Here is a 23,648-nt window from a genome sequence, read left to right as displayed (position 1 = left end):
ATGGGGAGAGAGCGGGGCAGTGGGATTAGATTGGGATTGATACAGGGCATTGGGAGAGAGCGGGGCAGTGGGATTAGATTGGGATTGATACAGGGCATTGGGAGAGAGCGGGGCAGTGGGATTAGATTGGGATTGATACAGGGCATTGGGAGAGAGTGGGGCAGTGGGATTAGATTGGGATTGATACAGGGCAATGGGACAGAGTGGGGCAGTGGGATTAGATTGGGATTGATACAGGGCATTGGGAGAGAGTGGGGCAGTGGGATTAGATTGGGATTGATACAGGGCATTGGGAGAGAGTGGGGCAGTGGGATTAGATTGGGATTGATACAGGGCATTGGGAGAGAGTGGGGCAGTGGGATTAGATTGGGATTGATACAGGGCATTGGGAGAGAGCGGGGCAGTGGGATTAGTTTTAGATTGATACAGGGCATTGGGAGAGAGCGGGGCAGTGGGATTAGATTGGGATTGATACAGGGCATTGGGAGAGAGCGGGGCAGTGGGATTAGATTGGGATTGTTACAGGGCATTGGGAGAGAGCGGGGCAGTGGGATTAGATTGGGATTGATACAGGGCATTGGGAGAGAGTGGGGCAATGGGATTAGATTGGGATTGATACAGGGCTATGGGAGAGAGCGGGGCAGTGGGATTAGTTTGGGATTGATACAGGGCATTGGGAGAGAGCGGGGCAGTGGGATTAGATTGGGATTGATACAGGGCATTGGGAGAGAGCAGGGCAGTGGGATTAGATTGGGATTGATACAGGGCATTGGGAGAGAGCAGGGCAGTGGGATTAGATTGGGATTGATACAGGACATTGGGAGAGAGCAGGGCAGTGGGATTAGATTGGGATTGATACAGGGCATTGGGAGAGAACGAGACAGTGGGATTAGATTGGGATTGATACAGGGCATTGGGAGAGAACGAGACAGTGGGATTAGATTGGGATTGATACAGGGCAATGGGGAGAGAGTGGGGCAGTGGGATTAGATTGGGATTGATACAGGGCTATGGGGAGAGAGCGGGGCAGTGGGATTAGTTTGGGATTGATACAGGGCAATGGGGAGATAGTGGGGCAGTGGTATTAGATTGGGATTGATACAGGGCTATGGGGAGAGCGCGGGGCAGTGGGATTAGTTTGGGATTGATACAGGGCAATGGGGAGAGCGCGGGGCAGTGGGATTAGTTTGGGATTGATACAGGGCTATGGGGAGAGAGCGGGGCAGTGGGATTAGTTTGGGATTGATACAGGGCTATGGGGAGACGGTGGGGCAGTGGGATTCGTTTTGGATTGATACAGGGCTATGGGGAGAGAGCGGGGCAGTGGGATTAGATTTGGATTGTTACAGGGCTATGGGGAGAGAGCGGGGCAGTGGGATTAGTTTGGGATTGATACAGGGCAATGGGGAGACGGTGGGGCAGTGGGATTCGTTTTGGATTGATACAGGGCTATGGGGAGAGAGCGGGGCAGTGGGATTAGATTTGGATTGTTACAGGGCTATGGGGAGAGAGCGGGGCAGTGGGATTAATTATGGATTACTGGGGTAGGGGGTTGATTATTGGGGTAGAGGGTCCAGTACAAGGGTAGAGGGCCCATTACTGGGCAGGTTACACATGGATTGCAGATGGGCTGAATGGCCTTGTGGTCAGTCCATACTTTCCTTCTTGTTGTGAAACAAGGAGACTTTGATGCAAGTGCTCACAAACAGGGTTATTGTAGGGTCGGGTCCTCTGAGAGTTCACCGAACATACGGAGAACTGAGCAGAAAGGGGAAATGTGTAAAACAGACCCTGATAACAATACAGGCTGCAGGTGCAGTCTGTCCCTCCAGATACACAAACTGACCAAATCAGTCAACCTGTTTGCGCAGCCCAATCCCAGAGTTACTTAATTTATTTCCAGTCTGCAGCTCACAGCCTGCCACGTAACATCAGAGACTGAGAGGGCTGTCTGGTCGGTGCCTTTGCTCCTAGAGCCCGTCCATGTGAGGATTGTTGTGCTGATTTAAGGAATTCTGGGCGGATGCTCCCTGTCTCAGATAGTCGGAACAACAGAGGTTGAGAACAAACGTGAGGAAAGAGGGCCAAGCACAACACAGCCGGCCGGAGCCAGGGACCTTTGGGGGGGGGGAGTCTCGGCCGGAAATACCAACCGGTCTGTCGCAGGTATACAGTGCAAAGGGGATCAAAACACAACACACTCACCCCTTTCACTCCGTCAGAACCTGAGGCTGCATTTACACCACCGCCAGTAGCCCAGCAGCAGAGCGTCAAGCCCTGCAGAGTGAGAGGCAGGTCCAGCAGACAGTCTGAGCTCCCAGACGGTGGTGTGACTGTACACTGACAGTGCACCTGTAGATCAGCACCATCAGCTGCTCTGTGCACCATTGCACTCTCTTCCAATCTCACCCTCCTCCCCTCAGGGTGCTGGGGTTCAGGATCACTCTTTCTGGACTGCAGTACCCCTCATCCCTTTCCCAAGTGACCATTCTTTATACGTCAGTCCTGACAGTGAGCGTCAGTGGCCTATTTAACCTTGGTGCACATCACAGCCGACTCTGGTCTTGTCCTTGTCTCCCAGCCCCACTCATGCACTTTCCAGCAGGAGTCTCCGGTGAGCAGGTTAGGAACCACGGCAGATGTTATCCCTTCTAGGCCGAGGATGCTGAGGTCAATTTTAGGGTCCCAAATAAGGCAATAGTGGGGGTGGGTCCCATTTGAACCAATGGTAGTGGTGGATCCCATTTGAACCAATTGTAAGGAGTGGATCCCATTTGAACCAATGGTAGGGGTGGATCTCATTTGAACCAGTGTTATGGAATGGATCCCACCGGAACCAATGGTAGGAAGTGGATCCCATTTGGACCCATGGTAGGGGTGAATCCCATTTGAACCAATGGTAGGGTGGATCCCATTTGAGTCAATGCTAGTGGGTGGATTCCATTTGAACCAATGGTAGGGGTGGATCCCATTTGGACCAATGGTAGGGGTGAATCCCATTTGAACCAATGGTAGGGTGGATCCCATTTGAGTCAATGCTAGTGGGTGGATTCCATTGAGCCAATGGTAGGGGTGGATCCCATTGGTTTCCGCCAGCCTTTTTGGGAGTGTGGACAATGTTGAATTGCCTGGATGTTCAATGGCGTCACGGTCAGAGCTGCTCCTTGCACCTTGCTCACTGTCCCTAGTCTTAATATTATTATTGGGCTCCCAATAGCTCAGTGAGATGTGATACAGATAAAGTGGGGGGGGCCGTGGGGTAGAATCATTGTGCGAGGGCAGAGGGAACGGGACTGCTGTCCATTAGGCGCTGCCCATGTCTGACCTATAAAATGTAGTCAGCTCTTTCAAATAGATTATCAGAAGTCCTCGTGTGCAACACGTGACCTGGGAGAGGTCGGGGGAGGGGCGGCATATCCTGCACCAAGAGCACATGACCTGCTGGGAGAGGTCGGGGGAGGGGCGGCATATCCTGCACCAAGAGCACATGACCTGCTGGGAGAGGTCGGGGGAGGGGCGGCATATCCTGCACCAAGAGCACATGACCTGCTGGGAGAGGTCGGGGGAGGGGCGGCATATCCTGCACCAAGAGCACATGACCTGCTGGGAGAGGTCGGGGGAGGGGCGGCATATCCTGCACCAAGAGCACATGACCTGCTGGGAGAGGTCGGGGGAGGGGTGACATGTCCTGCACCAGCAGCACGTGACCTGCTGGGAGGGGGCAGAGCGGGGGCATATCCTACACCAGCAGATCTTAAAGGGGAAACAGCTCAGAACTGGTAACATGGGGTAAGCACATGACTGCTGATACAACAGCACCTTTGAGAGACGCTGCTTTGATCTGTCGGGGGTGTTGCAGAGAAGGGGGCAGGAGGCATCCTCCAGACAGGGAGCCAGCACAGCAGCTTGTAGAGATGTGGTACTGTCTCACTCATACATTCACACACTCACCCTCATACACACATACACATTCACACACTCACCCTCATACACACATACATTCACACACTCACCCTCATACACACATACACATTCACACACTCACCCTCATACACTCATACACATTCACACACTCACCCTCATACACTCATACACATTCACACACTCACCCTCATACACTCATACACATTCACACACTCACCCTCATACACTCATACACATTCACACACTCACCCTCATACACTCATACACATTCACACACTCACCCTCATACACTCATACACATTCACACACTCACCCTCATACACTCATGCACATTCACACACTCACCCGCATACACACATACACATTTACACACTCACCCTCATACACACATACACATTTACACACTCACCCTCATGCACACATACACATTCACACACTCACCTTCATACACACATACACATTTACACACTCACCCTCATACACACTCACCCTCATACACACATACATTTACACACTCACCCTCATACACAAATACATTTACACACTCACCCTCATACACACATACACATTCACACACTCACCCTCATACACTCATACATTCACACACTCACCCTCATACACTCATACATTTACACACTCACCCTCATACACACATACACATTCACACACTCACCCTCATACACTCATACACATTCACACACTCACCCTCATACACTCATACACATTCACACACTCACCCTCATACACACATACACATTTACACACTCACCCTCATACATACATACACATTTACACACTCACCCTCATACACACATACACATTTACACACTCACCCTCATACACACATACACATGTACACACTCACCCTCATACACATTCACACACTCACCCTCATACACACATACACATTTACACACTCACCCTCATACACTCATACACACTCACCCTCATACACACATACACATTTACACACTCACCCTCATACACTCATACACATACTCACCCTCATACACACATGCACATTTACACACTCACCCTCATACACACATACACATTTACACACTCACCCTCATACACACATACACATTTACACACTCGCCCTCATACACTCATACACATTCACACACTCACCCTCATACACACATACACATTTACACCCTCACCCTCATACACACATACACATTTACACACTCACCCTCATACACTCATGCACATTCACACACTCACCCGCATACACACATACACATTTACACACTCACCCTCATACACACATACACATTTACACACTCACCCTCATGCACACATACACATTTACACACTCACCCTCATACACTCATACACATTCACACACTCACCCTCATACACACATACACATTTACACACTCACCATCATACACACATACACATTTACACACTCACCCTCATACACATTCACACACTCACCATCATACACACATACACATTTACACACTCACCCTCATACACACATACACATTTACACACTCACCCTCATGCACACATACACATTTACACACTCACCCTCATACACTCATACACATTCACACACTCACCTTCATACACACATACACATTTACACACTCACCCTCATACACACATACACATTTACACACTCACCCTCATACACTCATACACACTCACCCTCATACACACATACACATTTACACACTCACCCTCATACACTCATACACATTCACACACTCACCCTCATACACACATACACATTTACACACTCACCCTCATACACACATACACATTTACACACTCACCCTCATACACTCATACACATTCACACACTCACCCTCATACACACATACACATTTACACACTCACCCTCATACACTCATACACATTCACACACTCACCCTCATACACATTCACACACTCACCCTCATACACTCATACACATTTACACTCACCCACGGGTACACACTCATACACATTCACACACTCACCCTCATACACACATACACATTTACACACTCACCCACGGGTACACACTCATACACATTCACACACACCCTCATACACACATACACATTTACACTCACCCACGGGTACACACTGATACACATTCACACTCACCCACGGGTACACACTCATACACATTTACACACTCACCCTCAGGTACACACTCATACACATTTACACTCCCACTCTCAGGTACACACGCATACACATTTACACACTCACCCACATGTACACACTCATACACATTTACACACTCACCCTCAGGTACACAGTCATACACATTTACACTCACCCACGGGTACACACTCATACACATTTACACACTCACCCTCAGGTACACACTCATACACATTTACACACTCACCCTCAGGTACACACTCATACACATTTACACACTCACCATCAGGAACACACTCATACACATTTACACACCCACCCCAGGTACACATTCATACATATTTACACACTCACCCTCAGGTACACACTCACCCAGGTACACACTCATACACATTTACACACCCACCATCAGGTACACACTCACACACATTTACACACTCACCCTCAGGTACACACTCATACACATTTACACACCCATCCTCAGGTACACACTCACCCTCAGGTACACACTCACCCTCAGGTACACACTCATACACATTTACACACTCACCCTCAGGTACACACCCATACACATTTACACACTCATGCACATTTACACACCCACCCTCAGGTACACACTCATACACATTTACACACTCACAATCAGGTACACTCATATATATTTTCACACTCACAATCAGGTACACTCATATATATTTACACCCCCTCAGACACATGCACTCCGGAAATTAGCTAAATCCCCCGACATCCCATAATCATGACATTCCAGTCAGACCCCTCAATGTACATCTACACTGACCGCAACTCGATTCAAAGGGAAATGATCCCTGGCATCAGTACACCTGTTATAAAGTATCACCAGTGCCTGTTCCAGGCTCAGTGCCCCTGCCATACAGTCACACTGTCGATTGTCACTCAGGAATGATACAGCTCATTACCCACCCCTCTTACATGTGTCTCCGTCAGTACTGCACAAGCTGGGCCTTGCAGTGAGTTTGCCTGTTCCCTTTAGTTTTTTATATTAATGGCTCGATTATATTTCCCCTTTTACTCCCTCCTCCAGGTCTTCGGACCCACATCGGGGAGTGGTGGTGATTTCTGGCACACCCACTTGGCATGTGTACCAGATTTCGAATAAGTGCTCAAGTGAGAGTGAAGGACTGAGCGAAGCACCATAAAAACTGAGGCTGGCTGGGCTTGCGGGCAGGGTCCGTGCAATATCGAGGCCTGTGTAGCCCCGGTCTGGCCTCATAACGGCAGCAGTCACTCTCAACTCAGCTGCAGAAAGGAGTCAGGCAAGTGTAGAAATTGGTTCAGGCTGGCCTGAGGTACACCTGATATTGGGCCTCAGGTCAGGCAGCTTGCTGGCGAATCGGCATTGGGTTTTGGGCGTTTGCGGTAGGTCCTGGGAGGTGACTGGGAGGGTGGGGCCGAGCGGGATCCAGCAATGGTCTTTGGCACTGCAGTGAAGTGGTGGAGGAGGTGTGGGTGGGGGGAGCACTCCTCTATCTCCTGGCTCCACATTCAGGGGGTGGGGGGAGCACTCCTCTATCTCCTGGCTCCACATTCAGGGGGTGGGGGGAGCACTCCTCTATCTCTTGGCTCCACGTTCAGGTTAAGTATATTTGAGAAAACTTAAACCTGTTTGGCGGTGGCCTGCGGTGGGCCTTTAAGGCCACATGTAGACCACGTTTTCCTGAACGTAGCTGGCCCACGCCATATGTGAGCGCACGCCGCCCGACAAATTGGACGTTTGGGGGCCCGTTTTGCACCCTCCAATACCAGCTTGCCTCATCCAAGGCCTGCCAGCTGTCCTCATTGGTTCTTTGACTATAACTGCCCAACGCATGGGCCAGAACTGCACCCGTTGGGAGCTGGGAAGAAACAAACCCCTAACCCATTTGGTCGAGGACCCTCACAATTGGCTCGGAGAGGGAGGGGAGAATTTCATCCCAGGAGCCTGGGCCAGACTCAAACCTCTCCGGCCTGCTTCATCAGGCTGGAGCCCCCATCTCAAGGCCTTAAAACCTGACACTCCGGCCAATGGTGACCCGTGGTGGCCAATCCGGGACTTGCACGGGCCTTTGGAGAATTCTGACTGAGGGGGGCAAATGGAAGTAAAATGTGGGAATATCAAAAATAACGAGAAAACAAGAGATGTTTTAGCCGAGAGATGCAATCGCTCCAAAGCTGTTCCCTCGGGAATGAGGAATGTTGGTTCGAGTAGAATGGCGATGTAATGAGTCTGAAAAGACAGGTCGATGTTAATTGTTTTTCTTTCCCCTTCGATAATGTCTGTATTTTTTTGTGCTTTGGAGCACCTTCAGTTGCCATAGAAACAGCCCCCATTAGTAACAAGTTCCCAGTCAGCAATTATAGGCTGTTTATCCTCCCCTCCTCCACTCGCGTCTCTCCCCCCACCCACCCCCCCCCCCCCCCCACCCACCCCCCCCCCCTTTCCCTTCCCAACTCCGTCAGGCCTGGGAGCTGAATTCTGGGAAGATTTTCCATGTGAAATTTCAGCATCCAACATTGGGTGTGTCCTTTTACATTGTTCGAGCAAGGAACTGCTTGGACCTCTGCCAGTTCCTGTTGGCTCCCAAAAAAACAAGCACTTTCCCACAAAGAGTTCCTTCCTCAGAGCTTTGAATGACAAACAAAGTGCTTCAGAGAGGAGAGGAGGGAGAGCGAGAGAGAGAGAGAGAGAGAGCGAGAGCGAGAGCGAGTGCCTCACTCTCTCAGTCTGCTCTCAGCCTGCCCTCCTATTGCTCGCTGGGAGGTCAGCTCATTCTCCTCTGCTCTTGGCCTCCTTCCTTTCATGTTAACGTGTGAGTAAGTGCGTGGCTCAGGAAACACCTGCCCTCGGAGCGGTTCTCTCTTATCTGTTCTGGAAGCTGACTCACAGAACGTCAGGTGGCTTCCCTGTTTATCTTACTGAGGGGGCCCCGGTGCCCTCTCCATCACTGGGACAAACCAGCCGCACCCTGATTTCCACCTCCTCGCTGCCAGCTGATTTATCGGCCAGCAGTAACCCTGCCAGGCTGTTCCCCCGAGCCCCCTTTGCAGTCAACGCCACTTGTGCAGGGCTATCCCTCACCCAGTGCCTCAGTGAGTAAACTCAGCAGCCGATGAGCAGCCCGCTCTCTGCTGATCACTGAATACAGCGGTCACCTCGGGTCACCCTCCATGGGTGAGGGAGGAACCAGCCAACCGTCCCTGCTGGAATGTCAATTTGGGGAGGTGGGGGGGAAAGGGTTTCAATATAAATAGGATGCTTTCAATTGTTATCTCCCCCCACCTTGGTAGAATTACAATAAGGATCATCTTAAACGCCAGTCAGCTCTTCCACCATGGAGGGCGGCGCAGCTGAGCCCAAAGCAAATCGCCATTCGTCAGCCACATCCAGGGACCTCCAATTTCCAGCCGGAGACACTCAATAGCGAGGAGAAGGAGGAGGAAGAGGAGGGGGAGGAGCTTGGGCAGGTATTTGCTCCTCTCTCTGTGAGGTGCCAGCTGTGGCTCAGTGGGTATCACTCTCGCCTCTGGGTCAATAGGTCGTGGGTTTAAGCCCCACTCCAGAGACTTAAGCACTAAGTCTAAGCTGACACTCCAGTGCAGTACTGAGGGAGCCTTTCGGATGAGACGTTAAACCGAGGCTCCGTCTGCCCTCTCAGGTGGGCGTAAAAGATCCCATGACACTATTGGAAGAAGAGCAGGGGAGTTCTCCCCAGTGTCCAGGCCAATATTTATCCCTCAACCAACATCATTAAAACAGATTATCTGGTCATTATCACATTGCTGTTTGTGGGATCTTGCTGTGTGCAAATTGGCTGCTGTGCTTCCTACATTGAACTGATTACATTTCAAAAGTATTTCATTGGTTGTAAAGCGCTTTGGGATGTCCTGAGGTTGTGAAAGGCGCTATATCAATGCAAGTCTTTCTTTTTCCCTGGTCCAGAGGCACTGAGACCAACTATAGGTCCCCAGCTATAGCCCAGCTCAGATCAGTTAACTTGGCAGAGTAGATGGGGTAGATAGAGAAGAACTATTTCCTCTGGTGGGGAGTCCAGAACACGGGGGCAGAACCTTAAAATTAGAGCAAGGCCGTTCAGGAGACATGTCAGGAAGCACTTCTTCACACAAAGGGGAGTGGAAATCTGGAACTCTCTCCTCCAAAAAGCTGTTGAGGCTGGGGGTCAATTAACAATGTCAAAACTGAGATTGATAGAATTTTGTTAGATAAGGGTCTTAAGTACTAGGGAACCAAGGCGGGTAAATGGAGTTAAGATACAGATCAGCCATGATCTAATTGAATGGTAGAACAGGCTCGAGGGGCTGAACGGCCTCCTCCTGTTCCTATGTTTCAAGAGACTGAGGACTGAACCCGTGGTCTGTCTGTCAGTCTCATGGGGTGGGGGTGGGGGTTTATTTACCCATCGAGGTCCACCTTTTACTTTTTTCTCTTTCTTGGTTCCCCACTCCAGAGACCAGAGCCTGTAATCCAGGCAGACACTCCAGTGCAGTACCGAGGGAGTGCTGTACTATCGGAGGTGCCGTCTTTCGGATGAGACGTTAAACCGAGACCCCGTCTACCCTCTCAGGTGGATGTAAAAGATCCCACGGCACAATTTGAAGAAGAGCAGGGGAGTTCTCCCCTGTGTCCTGGCCAATATTTATCCCTCAACCAACACAGATTATCTGGTCATTATCACATTGCTGTTTGTGGGATCTTGCTGTGTACAAATTGGCAACTGCATTTCCCTACATTACAACAGCAAATCAGTGCTGTACCTGCCCTGGGAGTGTTTGATGGGACAGTGTAGAGGGAGCTTTACTCTGTATCTAACCCGTGCTGTACCTGCCCTGGGAGTGTTTGATGGGACAGTGTAGAGGGAGCTTTACTCTGTATCTAACCCCTGCTGTACCTGCCCTGGGAGTGTTTGATGGGACAGTGTAGAGGGAGCTTTAGTCTGTATCTAACCCGTGCTGTACCTGCCCTGGGAGTGTTTGATGGGACAGTGTAGAGGGAGCTTTACTCTGTATCTAACCCGTGCTGTACCTGCCCTGGGAGTGTTTGATGGGACAGTGTAGAGGGAGCTTTACTCTGTATCTAACCCGTGCTGTACCTGCCCTGGGAGTGTTTGATGGGACAGTGTCGAGGGAGCTTTACTCTGTATGTAACCCGTGCTGTACCTGCCCCGGGAGTGTTTGGTGGGACAGTGTAGAGGGAGCTTTACTCTGTATGTAACCCGTGCTGTACCTGCCCTGGGAGTGTTTGATGGGACAGTGTAGAGGGAGCTTTACTCTGTATGTAACCCGTGCTGTACCTGCCCCGGGAGTGTTTGGTGGGACAGTGTAGAGGGAGCTTTACTCTGTATCTAACCCGTGCTGTACCTGCCCTGGGAGTGTTTGATGGGACAGTGTAGAGGGAGCTTTACTCTGTATCTAACCTGCCCTGGGAGGGTTTATTGCTGATGCTGTGTGCCTGAATGGAAAGTTTTCCATCCCCCAAAGTATAAATAAAAAGCTCGACAAATCCCTGGAAGAATAGAAGGAAGAAATCTATGACAGAGGAAAAGAAAAAAACATCTTAGACAGGAGCTTTCCTCTGAGAGGTGCTGGTGTGTGGAGGGACACTGAGGGCAGCAGTGGGTTAAGCAGGGACGTGCCAGGATCTGTTCACTTTGCGTGCGGGCCTATAATTCACAGCTGTTTCCCGGCACTGGCCTCAATATGTGTTCGATTGGGGCTGTGGGATCACGCTGTGCAGTGAGGCTGCAGATGGCCTCTTGTACTTTTGCTGGTGCCCAGATCGCCTGCCTTGGCAGAACAGAACGTGGCACTGTGCCCGCACACACTTGCACCGGTTTAATCCGCAGAAAGGCAGGCGTGGATAAGGGGAGAGCTGGGCACAGCTGCTTGGTGTCGGTATTCTGTTCAGTGTCGTGATGTGAAACTGTTTTACTAGAAGGGCCAAGCGTTTAACCCACATACTGAACATTACTGAGATAGAATCAAAGGAACCTGTCAGCCAGCAGTCTGTGATCAATCACGCCACAAGTAAGACAAGTCAGGTCACCTGGGAGTGCTGAACTGGTTTGTGAAGATTGCATCTCCCCTATTAAACCCGCAACATTAGGGGTTTAATGGAGGACTTTATCCACGCTGGGAATGCTGGGACACCCCACCTTCAGCTTGTTCCTTTACTTTTTCTGGACCTCCGAGAGGAGAAAAACCACCAAGCCAGGATTTTACTGGCACAGGGAGGGAGAATGATTCGGATCCACACAGGGGATGGTTTTCGGACTCACATTATTGTCCTGCCAAATGTGGGCAAATTGGTGAAGTATTTATCATTCAGCCTGAGAACGGGAGATATGGAGAGTATCACTGGAAGAGAAAGGCTCGATTCATGATTTACATATGTGGGTTCAAAACAGGAATACATTTAATCCTAACAAGTAGCTTAGTATTGTTAGACAAAATCAATGGTAGAGAATCACAGAGAGAAAGACATGACAGTGAGAGAGAGAGAGAGAGAGAGGGACAGAGTAAGGAGATACAGGAGAAAGAGACAGGAGATAGAGAGAGAGCGAGAGACAGAGTAAGGAGATACGGGAGAAAGAGACAGGAGATAGAGTGAGAGTGAGAGTGAGAGAGACAGAGTGAGGAGATACAGGAGAAAGAGACAGTAGATATAGAGAGAGAGTGAGAGAGAGAGAGAGAGAGAGAGAGAGAGAGGAGATACAGGAGAAAGAGACAGGAGAGAGTGTGAGAGAGAGAGAGAGTAGGGAGATACAGGAGAGAGAGTAGGGAGATAGAGAGAGTGAGAGAGAGAGAGTGAGAGAGAGAGAGTAGGGAGAGAGAGTAGGGAGAGAGAGTAGGGAGAGAGAGTAGGGAGAGAGAGTAGGGAGAGACAGGAGAAAGAGACAGGAGAGAGAGAGTGAGAGAGAAAGACAGAGTGAGGGAGACATCACAGTGAGAGATAGATATCAGAGTGAATTTGTGCTGACAGTCTATTAGGGTATCTGGGTGCTGATAGAATAATACAGAGCACACACAGAGCAGGAATACACTCCGTGAGTAATGTTACATTACATAAAATGTACAGCACAGAAACAGGCCATTTGGCCCAACTGGTCTATGCCGGTGTTTATGCTGCACAGGAGCCTTCTCCTTCCCTACTTCATCTCACCCTATCAGCATATCCTTCTATTCCTTTCTCCCTCATGTGTTTATCTAGCTTCCCCTTAAATCTATCGATGTTATTCACCTCAACCACTCCATGTGGGAGCGAGTTCCACATTCTAACTCTCTGGGTAAAGAAGTTTCTCCTGAATTCCCTATCGGATTTATTAGTGACTATCTTATATTTATGGCCTCTCGTTCTGGTCTCCCCGACAAGTGGAAACATTTTCTCTACATCCACCCTATCGAACCCTTTCATTATATTGAAGACCTCCATCAGGTCACCCCTGTGCCTTCTCTTTTCGAGAGAGAAGAGCCCCAGCCTGTTCGGCCTTTCCTGATATGTGTATCCTCTCAGTTCTGGAATCATCCTTGTAAATCTTTTTTTTGCACCTTCTCCAGTGCCTCAATATCCTTTCGAAAATAGAGATCAGAACTGTGCACAGTGTTCTAAGTGTGGTCTAACTAAGGTTCTATACAAGTTTAAGATAACTTCCCTGCTTTTGAATCCTGTTCCTCTAGAAATGAACCCCAGTGCTTGGTTTGCACATTTTATAGCCTTATGAACTGCGTCACTGGTTTTAATGATTTGTGAATCTGAACTTTGAACGGGACGCCTCCTTCAGTTCTTGCTCACTGCCAGTTGTGTGGATTATGAGGACACCTGCAGGTGGGGTGAGTTAATGCAGCTTCACACGATCCCACCTCAATCTCATTCAGCACCGCCGCGATCCCGCCTCGATCCCGCCTCCCCCGCCTCGATCCCGCCTCCCCCGCCTCGATCCCGCCTCGATCCCGCCTCGATCCCGCCTCCCCCGCCGCCTCCCCCTCGATCCCGCCTCCCCGCCTCGATCCCGCCTCCCCCGCCTCGATCCCGCCTCCCGCCTCGATCCCGCCTCCCCCGCCTCGATCCCGCCTCCTCCCCCGCCTCGATCCCGCCTCGATCCCGCCTCCCCCGCCTCGATCCCGCCTCCTCCCCCGCCTCGATCCCGCCTCGATCCCACGCCCCCGCCTCGATCCCGCCTCCCCGCCTCGATCCCGCCTCGATCCCGCCTCCGATCCCGCCTCCGATCCCGCCTCCGATCCCGCCTCGATCCCGCATCCCCCGCCTCGATCCCGCCTACCCGCCTCGATCCCGCCTCGATCCCGCCTCCCCCGTGCCTGGATCCTGCCTCGATCCCGCCTCCATCCCTCGCCTCGATCCCGCCTCCCCCGCGCCTCGATCCCGCCTCCCCCGCGCCTCAATCCCGCCTCCCCCGCGCCTCAATCCCGCCTCCCCCGCGCCTCAATCCCGCCTCCCCCGCGCCTCAATCCCGCCTCCCCCGCGCCTCCATCCCCGTTCGATCCCGCCTCCCCTCCTCGATCCCGCCTCCTCCTCCTCGATCCCGCCTCCTCCCCCTCGATCCCGCCTCCCCCGCCTCCTCCCCCTCGATCCCGCCTCCCTCGCCTCGATCCCACCCCCCCCACCTCGATCCCACCCCCCCCGCCTCGATCCCACGCCCCCCGCCTCGATCCCGCCTCCTCCCCCTCGATCCCGCCTCCCCCGCCTCGGTCCCACCCCCCCACGTCCCCCCGCCTCGATCCCGCCTCCCCCGCCTCGATCCCGCCTCCCCCGCCTCGATCCCACTTCCTCTGCCAATCTGCTGCTGTCCCGAAATCTCTCACCCTGTGGGACAGTTCCCCTCCGCCAGTCAGGGGACATGATCCAGGTTTTCACACAGATATTGTCGAGGCAAGCAATTCTTAATATCAACTGCAATCAGAGAGCTGGGGGAAAGGAGAGAGGATGAACAGACAGTGAGTGGGGAAAGGAGAGAGAATGAACAGGCAGTGAGTGGGGAAAGGAGAGAGAATGAACAGGCAGTGAGTGGGGGAAAGGAGAGAGAATGAACAGGCAGTGAGTGGGGGAAAGGAGAGAGAATGAACAGGCAGTGAGTGGGGGAAAGGAGAGAGAATGAACAGGCAGTGAATGGGGAAAAGGAGAATGAACAGACAGTGAGTGGGGAAAGGAGAGAGAATGAACAGGCAGTGAGTGGGGGAAAGGAGAGAGAATGAACAGGCAGTGAGTGGGGAAAAGGAGAATGAACAGGCAGTGAGTGGGGAAAAGGAGAGAAAATAAACAGGCAGTGAGTGGGGAAAAGGAGAGAGAATAAACAGGCAGTGAGTGGGGAAAAGGAGAGAGAATGAACAGACAGTGAGTGGGGAAAAGGAGAATGAACAGGCAGTGAGTGGGGAAAGGAGAGAGAATGAACAGGCAGTGAGTGGGGAAAAGGAGAGAGAATGAACAGGCAGTGAGTGGGGAAAGGAGGGAGAATGAACAGGCAGTGAGTGGGGAAAGGAGAGAGAATGAACAGGCAGTGAGTGGGGGAAAGGAGAGAGAATGAACAGGCAGTGAGTGGGGAAAAGGAGAGAGAAAGAACAGGCAGTGAGTGGGGAAAGGAGAGAGAATGAACAGGCAGTGAGTGGGGAAAAGGAGTGAAAATAAACAGGCAGTGAGTGGGGAAAAGGAGAGAGAATGAACAGGTAGTGAGTGGGGAAAAGGAGAGAAAATAAACAGGCAGTGAGTGGGGAAAAGGAGAATGAACAGGCAGTGAGTGGGGAAAGGAGAGAGAATGAACAGGCAGTGAGTGGGGAAAAGGAGAGAGAATGAACAGGCAGTGAGTGGGGAAAGGAGGGAGAATGAACAGGCAGTGAGTGGGGAAAGGAGAGAGAATGAACAGGCAGTGAGTGGGGGAAAGGAGAGAGAATGAACAGGCAGTGAGTGGGGAAAAGGAGAGAGAAAGAACAGGCAGTGAGTGGGGGAAAGGAGAGAGAATGAACAGGCAGTGAGTGGGGAAAAGGAGAGAGAATGAACAGGCAGTGAGTGGGGAAAAGGAGAATGAACAGGCAGTGAGTGGGGAAAAGGAGAATGAACAGGCAGTGAGTGGGGAAAAGGAGAGAGAAAGAACAGGCAGTGAGTGGGGAAAAGGAGAATGAACAGGCAGTGAGTGGGGAAAAGGAGAGAAAATAAACAGGCAGTGAGTGGGGAAAAGGAGAGAGAATGAACAGGCAGCGAGTGGGGAAAAGGAGAACGAACAGGCAGTGGGTAGGGAAAAGGAGAGAGAATGAACAGGCAGTGAGTGGGGAAAGGAGAGAGAATGAACAGGCAGTGAGTGGGGAAAAGGAGAGAGAATGAACAGGCAGTGAGGGAGGAAAAGGAGAGAGAAGGAAAAGGAGAGAGAATGAACAGGCAGTGAGTGGGGAAAAGTTGAGAGAATGAACAGGCAGTGAGCAGGGAAAACGAGAAAGAATGAACAGACAGTGAGGGGGAACGGAGAGAGAATGAACAGGCAGTGAGTGGGGAAAAGGAGAGAAAATGAACAGGCAGTGAGTGGGGAAAAAGAGAGAGAATGAACAGACAGTAAGTGGGGAAAGGAGAGAGAATGAACAGGCAGTGAGTGGGGAAAAGGAGAGAGAATGAACAGGCAGTGAGTGGGGAAAAGGAGAGAGAAAGAACAGGTAGTGAGTGGGGAAAAGGAGAGAGAATGAACAGGCAGTGAGTGGGGAAAAGGAGAGAGAACGAACAGGCAGTGAGTGGGGAAAAGGGGAGAGAATGAACAGGCAGTGAGTGGGGAAAGGAGAGAGAATGAACAGACAGTGAGTGGGTAAAAGGTGAGAGAATGAACAGGCAGTGAGTGGGGAAAAGGAGAGAGAATGAACAGGCAGTGAGTGGGGAAAGGAGAGAGAATGAACAGACAGTGAGTGGGTAAAAGGTGAGAGAATGAACAGGCAGTGAGTGGGGAAAAGGTGAGAGAATGAACAGGCAGTGAGTGGGGAAAAGGAGAGAGAATGAACAGGCAGTGAGTGGGGAAAGGAGAGAGAATGAACAGGCAGTGAGTGGGGAAAGGAGAGAGAATGAACAGACAGTGAGTGGGTAAAAGGTGAGAGAACGAACACGCAGTGAGTGGGGAAAAGGAGAGAGAATGAACAGGCAGTGAGTGGGTAAAAGGTGAGAGAATGAACAGGCAGTGAGTGGGGAAAAGGTGAGAGAATGAACAGGCAGTGAGCAGGGAAAACGAGAAAGAATGAACAGGCAGTGAGTGGGGAGAAGGAGAGAGAATGAACAGGCAGCGAGTGGGGAAAAGGAGAATGAACAGGCAGCGAGTGGGGAAAAGGAGAATGAACAGGCAGTGAGTGGGGGAAAGTGGAGAGAATGAACAGGCAGTGAGTGGGGAAAAGGGGAGAGAATGAACAGGCAGTGAGTGGGGAAAAGGGGAGAGAATGAACAGACAGTGAGTGGGGGAAAGTGGAGAGAATGAACAGGCAGTGAGTGGGGAAAAGGAGAGAGAATGAACAGGCAGCGAGTGGGGAAAAGAAGTGAAAATAAACAGGCAGTGAGTGGGGAAAAGGAGAGAGAATGAACAGGCAGTGAGTGGGGAAAGGAGAGAGAATGAACAGACAGTGAGTGGGGAAAAGAAGTGAAAATAAACAGGCAGTGAGTGGGGAAAAGGAGAGAGAATGAACAGGCAGCGAGTGGGGAAAAGAAGTGAAAATAAACAGGCAGTGAGTGGGGAAAAGGAGAGAGAATGAACAGGCAGTGAGTGGGGAAAGAAGAGAGAATGAACAGACAGTGAGTGGGGAAAAGGAGAGAGAATGAACAGGCAGTGAGTGGGGGAAAGGAGAGAGAATGAACAGGCAGTGAGTGGGGGAAAGGAGAGAGAATGAACAGGCAGTGAGTGGGGAAAAAGAGAATGAACAGGCAGTGAGTGGGGAAAAGGAGAGAGAATGAACAGGCAGTGAGTGGGGGAAAGGAGAGAGAATGAACAGGCAGTGAGTGGGGGAAAGGAGAGAGAATGAACAGGCAGTGAGTGGGGGAAAGGAGAGAGAATGAACAGGCAGTGAGTGGGGAAAAGGAGAGAGAATGAACAGGCAGTGAGTGGGGAAAAGGAGAGAGAATGAACAGGCAGTGAGTGGGGAAAGGAGAATGAACAGGCAGTGAGAAGGGAAAAGGAGAATGAACAGGCAGCGAGTGGGGAAAAGGAGAATGAACAGGCAGTGAGTAGGGAAAAGGAGAATGAACAGGCAGTGAGTGGGGAAAAGGAGTGAAAATAAACAGGCAGTGAGTGGGGAAAAGGAGAGAATGAACAGGTAGTGAGTGGGGAAAAGGAGAGAAAATAAACAGGCAGTGAGTGGGGAAAAGGAGAATGAACAGGCAGTGAGTGGGGAAAAGGAGAGAGAATGAACAGGCAGTGAGGGGGGAAAAGGAGAGAGAACAAACAGGCAGTGAGTGGGGAAAAGGGGAGAAAATGAACAGACAGTGAGTGGGGAAAAGGAGAATGAACAGACAGTGAGTGGGGAAAAGGAGAATGAACAGACAGTGAGTGGGGAAAGGAGAGAGAATGAACAGAAAGTGAGTGGGGAAAAGGGGAGAGAATGAACAGGCAGTGAGTGGGGAAAGGATTGAGAATGAACAGGCAGTGAGTGGGGAAAGGAGAGAGAATGAACAGGCAGTGAGTGGGGAAAACAAGAATGAACAGGCAGTGAGCGGGGAAAGGAGAGAGAATGAACAGACAGTGAATGGGGAAAGGAGAATGAACAGACAGTGAGTGGGGAAAAGGAGAATGAACAGACAGTGAGTGGGGAAAGGAGAGAGAATGAACAGGCAGTGAGTGGGGAAAGTGGAGAGAATGAACAGGCAGTGAGTGGGAAAAGGAGAGAGAATGAACAGGCAGTGAGTGGGGAAAAGAAGTGAAAATAAACAGGCAGTGAGTGGGGAAAAGGAGAGAGAATGAACAGGCAGTGAGTAGGGAAAAGGAGAGAGAATGAACAGGCAGTGAGTGGGGAAAGGAGAGAGAATGAACAGGCAGTGAGTGGGGGAAAGGAGAGAGAATGAACAGACAGTGAGTGGGGAAAAGGGGAGAGAATGAACAGACAGTGAGTGGGGGAAAGGAGAGAGAATGAACAGACAGTGAGTGGGGAAAAGGGAAGAGAATGAACAGACAGTTAGTGGGGAAAAGGGGAGAGAATGAACAGACAGTTAGTGGGGAAAAGGAGAGAGAATGAACAGGCAGTGAGTGGGGAAAAGAAGTGAAAATAAACAGGCAGTGAGTGGGGAAAAGGAGAGAGAACGAACAGGCAGTGAGTGGGGAAAAGGAGAGAGAACGAACACGCAGTGAGTGGGGAAAAGGAGAGAGAATGAACAGACAGTGAGTGGGGAAAAGGAGAGAGAATGAACAGACAGTGAGTGGGGAAAAGGAGAGAGAATGAACAGGCAGTGAGTGGGGAAAAGGAGAGAGAATGAACAGACAGTGAGTGGGGAAAAGGAGAATGAGCAGACAGTGAGTGGGGAAAGGAGAGAGAGAATGAACAGACAGTGAGTGGGGAAAGGAGAGAGAATGAACAGGCAGTGAGTGGGGAAAAGGAGAGAGAACGAACAGGCAGTGAGTGGGGAAAAGGAGAGAGAATGAACAGGCAGTGAGCAGGGAAAACGAGAAAGAATGAACAGGCAGTGAGTGGGGAGAAGGAGAGAGAATGAACAGGCAGCGAGTGGGGAAAAGGAGAATGAACAGGCAGCGAGTGGGGAAAAGGAGAATGAACAGGCAGTGAGTGGGGAAAAGGAGAATGAACAGGCAGTGAGTGGGGAAAAGGAGAGAAAATAAACAGGCAGTGAGTGGGGAAAAGGAGAATGAACAGGCAGTGAGTGGGGAAAAGGAGAGAGAATGAACAGGCAGTGAGGGGGGAAAAGGAGAGAGAATGAACAGGCAGTGAGTGGGGAAAAGGGGAGAAAATGAACAGACAGTGAGTGGGGAAAAGGAGAATGAACAGACAGTGAGTGGGGAAAGGAGAGAGAATGAACAGAAAGTGAGTGGGGAAAAGGGGAGAGAATGAACAGGCAGTGAGTGGGGAAAACAAGAATGAACAGGCAGTGAGTGGGGAAAACAAGAATGAACAGGCAGTGAGCGGGGAAAGGAGAATGAACAGGCAGTGAGTGGGGAAAGGAGAGAGAATGAACAGGCAGTGAGTGGGGAAAACAAGAATGAACAGGCAGTGAGCGGGGAAAGGAGAGAGAATGAACAGAAAGTGAGTGGGGAAAAGGAGAGAGAACGAACAGGCAGTGAGTGGGGAAAAGGAGAGAGAATGAACAGGCAGTGAGCAGGGAAAACGAGAAAGAATGAACAGACAGTGAGGGGGAACGGAGAGAGAATGAACAGGCAGTGAGTGGGGAAAAGGAGAGAAAATAAACAGGCAGTGAGTGGGGAAAAGGAGAGAGAACGAACAGGCAGTGAGTGGGGAAAAGGAGAGAGAACGAACAGGCAGTGAGTGGGGAAAAGGAGAGAGAACGAACAGGCAGTGAGTGGGGAAAAGGAGAGAGAATGAACAGGCAGTGAGTGGGGAAAGGAGAGAGAATGAACAGACAGTGAGTGGGGAAAGGAGAGAGAATGAACAGGCAGTGAGTGGGGAAAAGGTGAGAGAATCAACAGGCAGTGAGTGGGGAATAGGTGAGAGAATGAACAGGCAGTGAGCAGGGAAAACGAGAAAGAATGAACAGGCAGTGATTGGGGAAAAGGAGAATGAACAGGCAGTGAGTGGGGAAAAGGAGAGAAAATAAACAGGCAGTGAGTGGGGAAAAGGAGAATGAACAGGCAGTGAGTGGGGGAAAGTGGAGAGAATGAACAGGCAGTGAGTGGGGAAAAGGGGAGAGAATGAACAGACAGTGAGTGGGGGAAAGGGGAGAGAATGAACAGGCAGTTAGTGGGGAAAAGGAGAGAGAATGAACAGGCAGCGAGTGGGGAAAAGGAGAGAGAATGAACAGGCAGCGAGTGGGGAAAAGAAGTGAAAATAAACAGGCAGTGAGCAGGGAAAACGAGAAAGAATGAACAGGCAGTGAGTGGGGAAAAGGAGAATGAACAGGCAGTGAGTGGGGAAAAGGAGAGAAAATAAACAGGCAGTGAGTGGGGAAAAGGAGAATGAACAGGCAGTGAGTGGGGGAAAGTGGAGAGAATGAACAGGTAGTGAGTGGGGAAAAGGAGAGAGAATGAACAGGCAGCGAGTGGGGAAAAGAAGTGAAAATAAACAGGCAGTGAGCAGGGAAAACGAGAAAGAATGAACAGGCAGTGAGTGGGGAAAAGGAGAATGAACAGGCAGTGAGTGGGGAAAAGGAGAGAAAATAAACAGGCAGTGAGTGGGGAAAAGGAGAATGAACAGGCAGTGAGTGGGGGAAAGTGGAGAGAATGAACAGGCAGTGAGTGGGGAAAAGGAGAGAGAATGAACAGGCAGCGAGTGGGGAAAAGAAGTGAAAATAAACAGGCAGTGAGCAGGGAAAACGAGAAAGAATGAACAGGCAGTGAGTGGGGAAAAGGAGAATGAACAGGCAGTGAGTGGGGAAAAGGAGAGAAAATAAACAGGCAGTGAGTGGGGAAAAGGAGAATGAACAGGCAGTGAGTGGGGGAAAGTGGAGAGAATGAACAGGCAGTGAGTGGGAAAAGGAGAGAGAATGAACAGGCAGTGAGTGGGGAAAGGAGAGAGAATGAACAGGCAGTGAGTGGGGAAAAGGAGAATGAACAGGCAGTGAGTGGGGAAAAGGAGAGAAAATAAACAGGCAGTGAGTGGGGAAAAGGAGAGAGAATGAACAGGCAGTGAGTGGGGAAAAGGAGAGAGAATGAACAGGCAGCGAGTGGGGAAAAGGAGAATGAACAGGCAGTGAGTGGGGAAAAGGAGAGAGAACGAACAGGCAGTGAGTGGGGAAAAGGAGAGAGAATGAACAGGCAGTGAGTGGGGAAAAGGAGACAGAATGAACAGGCAGTGAGGGAGGAAAAGGAGAGAGAATGAACAGGCAGTGAGTGGGGAAAAGTTGAGAGAATGAACAGGCAGTGAGCAGGGAAAACGAGAAAGAATGAACAGACAGTGAGGGGGAACGGAGAGAGAATGAACAGGCAGTGAGTGGGGAAAAGGAGAGAAAATGAACAGGCAGTGAGTGGGGAAAAAGAGAGAGAATGAACAGACAGTAAGTAGGGAAAGGAGAGAGAATGAACAGGCAGTGAGTGGGGAAAAGGAGAGAGAATGAACAGGCAGTGAGTGGGGAAAAGGAGAGAGAAAGAACAGGTAGTGAGTGGGGAAAAGGAGAGAGAATGAACAGGCAGTGAGTGGGGAAAAGGAGAGAGAACGAACAGGCAGTGAGTGGGGAAAAGGAGAGAGAACGAACACGCAGTGAGTGGGGAAAAGGAGAGAGAATGAACAGGCAGTGAGTGGGGAAAGGAGAGAGAATGAACAGGCAGTGAGTGGGGAAAGGAGAGAGAATGAACAGGCAGTGAGTGGGGAAAAGGTGAGAGAATGAACAGGCAGTGAGCAGGGAAAACGAGAAAGAATGAACAGGCAGTGAGTGGGGAGAAGGAGAATGAACAGGCAGTGAGTGGGGAAAAGGAGAGAAAATAAACAGGCAGTGAGTGGGGAAAAGGAGAGAGAATGAACAGGTAGTGAGTGGGGAAAAGGAGAATGAACAGGCAGTGAGTGGGGAAAAGGAGTGAAAATAAACAGGCAGTGAGTGGGGAAAAGGAGAGAGAATGAACAGGTAGTGAGTGGGGAAAAGGAGAGAAAATAAACAGGCAGTGAGTGGGGAAAAGGAGAATGAACAGGCAGTGAGTGGGGAAAAGGAGAGAGAATGAACAGGCAGTGAGGGGGGAAAAGGAGAGAGAATAAACAGGCAGCGAGTGGGGAAAAGGAGAATGAACAGGCAGTGAGTGGGGAAAAGGAGAATGAACAGGCAGTGAGTGGGGAAAAGGAGTGAAAATAAACAGGCAGTGAGTGGGGAAAAGGAGAATGAACAGGCAGTGAGTGGGGAAAAGGAGAGAGAATGAACAGGCAGTGAGTGGGGAAAAGGAGAATGAACAGGCAGTGAGTGGGGAAAAGGAGAGAGAATAAACAGGCAGTGAATGGGGAAAAGGGGAGAAAATGAACAGACAGTGAGTGGGGAAAAGGAGAATGAACAGACAGTGAGTGTGGAAGAGGAGAGAGAAAGAACAGAAAGTGAGTGGGGAAAAGGAGAGAGAACGAACAGGCAGTGAGTGGGGAAAAGGAGAGAGAATGAACAGACAGTGAGTGGGGAAAGGAGAGAGAATGAACAGAAAGTGAGTGGGGAAAGGAGAGAGAATGAACAGAAAGTGAGTGGGGAAAAGGAGAGAGAACGAACAGGCAGTGAGTGGGGAAAAGGAGGGAGAATGAACAGACAGTGAGTGGGGAAAAGGGGAGAATGAACAGGCAGTGAGTGGGGGAAAGGAGAGAGAATGAACAGGCAGTTAGTGGGGAAAAGGGGAGAGAATGAACAGGCAGTGAGTGGGGAAAGGCGAGAGAATGAACAGACAGTTAGTGGGGAAAAGGGGAGAGAATGAACAGGCAGTGAGTGGGGAAAGGGGAGAGAATGAACAGGCAGTGAGTGGGGAAAAGGAGGGAGAATG

The sequence above is a fragment of the Heptranchias perlo genome, chromosome 10 (genome assembly GCF_035084215.1).
Source record: "Heptranchias perlo isolate sHepPer1 chromosome 10, sHepPer1.hap1, whole genome shotgun sequence".
Taxonomy (NCBI): Eukaryota; Metazoa; Chordata; class Chondrichthyes; order Hexanchiformes; family Hexanchidae; genus Heptranchias; species Heptranchias perlo.
The sequence above is the reverse complement of the archived record's forward strand: the minus strand, read 5'-3'. Positions refer to the sequence as shown.